Below are 6,682 nucleotides of genomic sequence, written 5' to 3'. Positions count from 1 at the left end.
CTCCCTCCCTCCCTCCCTCCCTCCCAGATCAAGTGGTTCACAAGGATCTCTAACAGCACCAGGGAATCCGATACTCTCTTCTGAACTCACCAGCACCCACACAGAGACAAACATCATTTTTTAAAAAAATAAATCTTAAATGGAACCATCCAGATGCAAAGGAACCAGGTCGGTCCCTGCCTGAAGGCTTCTACACCACACAGAGTCAGGTGGAGGGAAAAGAGAGCCCTTGAGTCATGAAGCCAATTGAAGGTAGAAAAAAGAGAAAAATAACATGATTAGCATGTTTCTCTCCTTCCGCAATGAGGACGACAGAAGCAGGCAATCTGCTGTTTGCATAGAGGGGCGTAGGGAAGGCTGCCAAGAGCTTCTTTCTGTTCCGAGACATGCAAGGAGTCCGCAAACCAGGACTGAAGCCTCTCTGCGCGGGCCTCTGGTTCTGAAGAGAGACGCCACCTAGAATGCTTCGTGTTCTCTGGATACCAGTCTGAAGAATGGGCTGTGGAGGCCAGCTCCTCTCTCACAGTTGAGACTCCCTACTGCGGCACCTTCTGTTAGTGCGGACATGACACCAACCTCTGTACCCTCACTGACCCTCTGATTTGCCTTTGCATTTCCGGGTCAGAGGCAGAGAGATGATCATTGCCTTCAAACCTTATCTTTCTCTGTTCTCTGTAACCGGAGTTGAAGATCCCAGAAAAAATGAAGCCCACATCTAAGTTAAAGAGTCTCCAGGGTTGACTGACTTCAGACTTTGTGACTGTGGAAGAATTGGAACGTTATAGGATCCGGAGTCAAATTGTCTTGTTACTTTTATCTCCCTTGATAGCCATTCATTGCCTCTGCGTCTGATCTACCGTCCTCGTGACCATGACATGAAGTATTTTGGGATGTATTCCATGAACCGGAGGGCCGAGGATGTCACGGAGAGCATTTGAACCTTAGAGCAGAGGTTCCCAGGCTCCCCCGTAATCACCAACTTGACACTTCTACAAATGCGCGTGAGGCACGCCTTCATTCAGGACTTTTACTCTATGACTCTGAAAGCTTCACCAAACGGTTTTCCCATGGGAGCAGGTCATTCGGGGTCCCCCAAACCTGTGTCTTGGGTCATAGGCACTCATATTTGGCTCCAGAATAAACTCAGTCTTATTCCCTTTGAGATGAGAGCTGTGATTTTTGGATCAGTGGTGACTACAGAGGGCCTTCTGTATCTCCAGGGAGAGGCTATGGGGTCCTAAAATTATAGACAGTACCCGATCTTATGGATATGTTTTCCTGTGCATACATACATAGGATAAAATTTTATTCATAAAGTAGGCAGAGTAAAATATTAACAACAGCAACAATAATGAAATAGAATAAATAGTTAGAACAAACTACTGCTTGCTATAAAATTACCAGCACCATCAGCCTTGTGCTTTGGGACCACTATTAAGTAAAATAAGGGTTATAGGCCCTATGCTTTATAGGCTATCCTCTTCTGGAAATTGTTACTCAGCTTCTTACTAAAACCTTGTTTGTCCTTTAAAAAATGAGATTCTCTTGCTCATGTTATTTTTTCCCAGGCCCTGATCATCCAGGCTCCCCAGGCACCAGTGGGTGGACAGACTACAGAGCATTCTCAGACTGGAGAAAGGACAGTTCACGCCCTGGGCAGGACAGATCGGAGCAGGGTGAGATCTCATCATGCTATCCAGACTCTGTCACTGAAAACTTCCAAAGTGCCTATTTCTGGAATTGTGTGATGCTCTCAGTCGGTGGGTGATCTCCACCAACTGCGGCTTAATGAGCCGGAGCCAGGCCAAGGCCCTGAGCTTTCCGTGGGAGATACGAAAATGAATGTCTCCTGTGGGTGAGATTGCTGTGGACCCTGCATTTGAAGGTTCTCCACACATTAAGAATCAGGAAGCCTTCCCCCTCCCGCCCCCCATGGACAGAGCCCACGAAACTGTTAGGCTAGGCAGGGAATCCAGGGCGTTTGAAAAGGAGGCAGATTCTCAGAGAGGCAGCTGGGAACTTCCAAATGTGCACCTTCCAGCAAACAAGCCTCCAACGGCTTCTGGCGCAGTGAAAAGTGCATCAGAAGGGCAGCCTGGGGCTGGGAGGTTGCAATGACCAGCTGCAGGGGCTTAAGCTGGCCCAAGCTGAAGGGTCACCTGATTCCAGTAAATAGAGTTAGCTGCTCTACCTGGCCCAGGTGAGACTAGCTCCTATCCCGAGCACTATCCCGACCTTCAGTGAGCACAAGACGGACTTTAACTGACCGCAGAGTTAAAGTCATGGTAATAGAATGTAATCAGTAATTTCTTCCTTTGCTGGCCTGGGGAGGACAATTTCCACACCCAAGACAAATGTCAGCCTGGCAGAATGTAGTTTTCATGTGTAAGGGCCTCAGAGGACAGACTCGAGACCCATGCTCTTTATTCTTCTCCGGTTTTCTCACCTAGCTTTTTCTTGGAAGACATCCAGTGGGTACTTCTGAATCGCTCATGTCTGTGAGTAAGTGGCCCTTGGGTTTTGTTTTGTTTTGTTTTCTCAGCTGATGCAGGCCAGTCTTACAAAAAAAAAAAAAAAAAAAAAGATAGAAAATTAAACAACTTTCTTCACTGAAAAAGCCACAGGGCTCTTTTGTTCCCTTACATGTCTGGCAAAAAAGGATCATTTCCAAATATTTCCTTAGTAGCAGAGTGTCCCCCAGTGGGTTAACGAGGGCCAGGCATGGAAAACGGCCCTGAACTCAGTCCCAGCAGCCATTTCTACCGGCATTATGTTGGTACTTCTCAGGCGGAGGAGAGATGGTGGGACCAGCCATGTCTTTCCCTATAAAAAGAGAAGAAAGCACCACGTGAATATGCAAAGGAAACTGGTGGTAGCTGACCACACGTCTATGCCGTAGACTCGTTGGTAGTCATGTTTTGAATGTACGCTAATTCTATCCATATAGAGACACATTGCTAAATTATGGCAGCTGCATGCCACATCCTGTCTATGAATCTAGTGGCATCCACAGCCATGTGTCTTTCCTTCTTCTGGCTCTCTGGCATATGCCCCTTCAGCCCTGTTGTGTGTTTGAACGATCACCCCATTTGCTTTAGATTTGATTCTAGGTTAAGATGGGGCGCTCTCAGGCAGGTGGTAGGGGAGGAAGGCATATTTGGAACAGTATAAACCAGGCTCCTTGGTTTAGTTGTGCTCCAAAGACAAAGCACCCACAACAGGCCCTGAGCTTTGTCTCATCTGTGATGCCCATGAGGCCAGGGACCAGGCAGGATGACTTGACCTATAAGAAGGGCCTTTACTAGGCTGTGTTGATTGTTCATCTAAAGACCAAGGGCCGTTAGTGTTAATGCTGTAGAAGTCATATGAAGAACGCCCGTGTGCCTACAAACCCACAGCACAACCCAACATCACACTCGACCACCCTCTGCTGCTGTGAACGCTGGAGACGGTGCCTCCGGTTGTCCTGAACTCGCCATAAGTCACATCATCGACGAGGAAGGTGAAGCTGTGGTGGAATGAGGCTTAAGCCCAGGGTCTTGACTGTTTGAGTTCGCATCCTTCCAGCTCTGCAAACCACATTGGCTGGCAGCCTGTTCCGGGTGAGAACCTCATAATAAAGTTCTCTGGGAATAAGTCGTAGAAAGCTGGCGCTAGAGGCCTCTTTTCTGGATCAGACCAGGGTGTCTTTGCCTTCAGGCTGCCAAGATGCTCAGACGTAAATGGCGAGACCAACTACATCCATCAGTTTAGGCTTGTGCAGTGTAAGCTCCGCCCCCCACCCCCCATTCCCACTGCATCTGATTTTCTCTTTCCATTTTAGTGGTCTCCGTGTGCATGCGCCTTTTGTTTTATATTACGCTTATCATTTGGGAGATAAGAAAGACAAATCAATCTACCAGCCACTTCCTTTGTACTTGGTAGAAAAAATGACCCCCAAACTTTTCTTTTGTTCTAGTTATTTTTCTGCTTTGCTCTCCAGGGGAAAGCTTATTCATATTACAATTTGTAGATGAAATACAAATTTGATTTTATGTAAATAACAGATTTTTTCATATACCTCCCAAATATTATATGCGAATGTTGTATTCAAAATTATTCATTGTTAATCTGAAACCCAAACTGAACTGGCTGTCTTATGTTTTGTCTGCTGAATTGGATCACTCCTTCGTATCTCAGATAGGTAACTTGCTTGGATACCTGTTCTTAAAACTTGGCCAAGGATAAGGGGAAAAAATTATTTTGAAGCCCCACCCTGGACATCTGGCGGTGATGGAAAGTCTTGCCCACGCCCAGAGGCAGCAGCATGCTCTCCTGAGGCTGGATCTGATGTCAGCTTGAGGTCCTGGAAGGTCACACACAGCCCTACCTGCCGTTCCCCAGAGGCCAATGAGCAGTACTTTATTGGGCCTGATTTTCTGAGATAAATCAACACACAGTTTTGACAGTTTTCCCATCCTTTGATCTAAATTGACTTTCAATTGCCAATTTAATTCCCATTTCCCCAGAGACCATCTTAAACTTGATACTCATTCTGTTTATGTCACTTCCTCTTCCCATCTCCAGGGAAAAGCCACAAATCTGTCCCCATTACAAATACCTGCTTGTTGCTCTCAGCTCTTGGAGGATCCCTGGGAGCTCCCAGAATCCTTTGGAGGAATTTGTTGCTCTCAGCTCTTGGAGGATCCCTGGGAGCTCCCAGAATCCTTTGGAGGAATCCCTTTCATCCCATTACAGTGGTCTGCAGTGGTATCTAAGTGAGAGGGTTCCAGGTGCTAAAACACAGTCAGGGGATGATAAAGACTTCCTTCTAATAAAAATACATTCAGTGTATGAGACACAATGATCTAGACGTGTAGTAATAAGTGCGGTGGGGCTGCGTCCCCAGCACCTCAGCCGCCTGCTAGCTTATGCCCCGAAATAACAACACACAAACTGTATTCATTGAAGCACTGCTTGGCCCATTTCTATCTAGCCTCTTCTAGGCTAATTCTCGCACCTGGACTAGCCCATTTCTAATAATGTGTGTAAGCACCCAAGGTGCGCTTACTGGGAAGATTCTAGCCTACATCCATCCTGGGTCGGAGCTGCCTGGGAGAGTGGAGCCTGGCGTCTCTGCTCCAGAGAGCAGAGCTGTCAAGTCTGAGCTCACTTCTTCTTCCTCCCAGCATCTTATTCTGTTTACTCCTCCCACCTATGTTTTAACCTATCAGGGCCAAGGAGTTTCTTTATTACTTAACCAATGAAATCAACAGATTGATATATGACACTCCCACATCATAGACGCTTTTCCAATACTTTACTAAATAGGGTTAAACTGAACCAAAACCACCAGGGGAACAGACCCTAAAGCTCACGCTATCTTCATGGGATAAAGCATGCCTGACAAAGGATGCTAGATGGCCTCTAAAATATAGCACGAGTAATAAAAGCCAGAGACAGATATTGGGATTCAACCTGAAGATCAGAAAAAGCAAAGCAGCCAAGCCACTAGAGAGCTCTTACATCTGTAAAATCTTCAGACTGAAAGAGAGCAAGTTCCTGACTCATTCCACCTTATATTTCTCTTTAGTGCTGGGATTAAAGGTGTGCAGCACCACTACCTGGCCTCTATGGTTAACTAGTGTGGCTGCTGGGATTAAAGGTGTGTGCCACCACTGCCTGTCCTGTATGGCTGACTGGTGTGGCTGTTTTGCATTCTGATCTTCAGGCAAGCTTTATTAAAATACAAATGAAATGCTACTATGTTTCCCCTGTTTTGTCTAAAATTAAGGCTATTATTAATATAAGAAAAACCATATATAATAACTATATACAATATATGCAGGCAATAAATATATCAACAACATCTAAGCCATTTGCATTTTACAAATTCAGAGAAAGTGCTTCTTATCTATCCCATGGTGAGTCCAAAGTCTTACACCTAATTTCCTTTCTACCATAACTTGCTTTCAGTGTCTGGTAAACAAGAAAAACTATAACTCTAGTCTTCAACTCCCTCAGAGGCCCATGAATAATATTAATTGAGTAAGCAGGAAGTGTGAACAAGTGACTTCTATGTTGAAATAGGAGCGACGGCGGGGCTGCGTCCCCAACACCCCGGCCGCTTGGCTAGCTCATGCCCGAAATAACAACACACAAACTGTGTTCATTTAAGAACTGCTTGGCCCATGAACTCTAGCCCTTACAGGCTAATTCTCGCACCTGGACTAGCCCATTTCTAATGATGTGTGTAAACACCCCAAGGTGCGCTTACCGGGAAGATTCTAGCCTCCGTCCATCATGTCCGGGAGCAGAGCAGAGTCTGACCTCACTTCCTCTTCCGCCCAGAATTCTATTCTGTTTACTCCTCCCCCAATGCTTTAACCTATGAGGCCAAGCAGTGTGTTTATTACTTAACCAATGAAATCAACAGATTGATATATGACACTCCCACATCACTTCTAAAACATGTGAGAAATAATGAAAGCAGCTGACTGCCTGGACACTCTCCCAAAGTTCCCCTGTAACATTGGGGCATCCATCTTCAGTCTATAGGCCTAGAATATTTGACAGGCTTTTCTGTGAAGCAGTGTATTCTGAAGGGCTGTCCCTCCTTTTCTTGACAATGTTTGGCAATCGCTCTCTTTTGTGTCCTGCTTGTCCAATTAGGGCAGAATACTATCAGCAGTCAAGGCAAGGG

At 45.9% G+C, this 6,682-nt stretch overlaps 1 long non-coding RNA gene across 1 annotated transcript in view; it reads left to right on the top strand.

Annotated features, from left to right (window-relative positions):
• LOC126508532 (uncharacterized) overlaps positions 1–6,682 on the top strand; it is a 388,666-nt gene that overhangs the window by 174,446 nt on the left and 207,538 nt on the right. The gene's annotated exons all lie outside the window — the stretch shown is intronic.

Source organism: Alexandromys fortis, unplaced genomic scaffold (genome assembly GCF_014885135.2).
Source record: "Alexandromys fortis isolate MF-2015 unplaced genomic scaffold, M_Fortis_MF-2015_v1.1 scaffold_79, whole genome shotgun sequence".
Lineage (NCBI taxonomy): Eukaryota > Metazoa > Chordata > Mammalia > Rodentia > Cricetidae > Alexandromys > Alexandromys fortis.
Note: the sequence above shows the minus strand (reverse complement) of the source record. Positions and strands in the feature narration are given on the sequence as shown.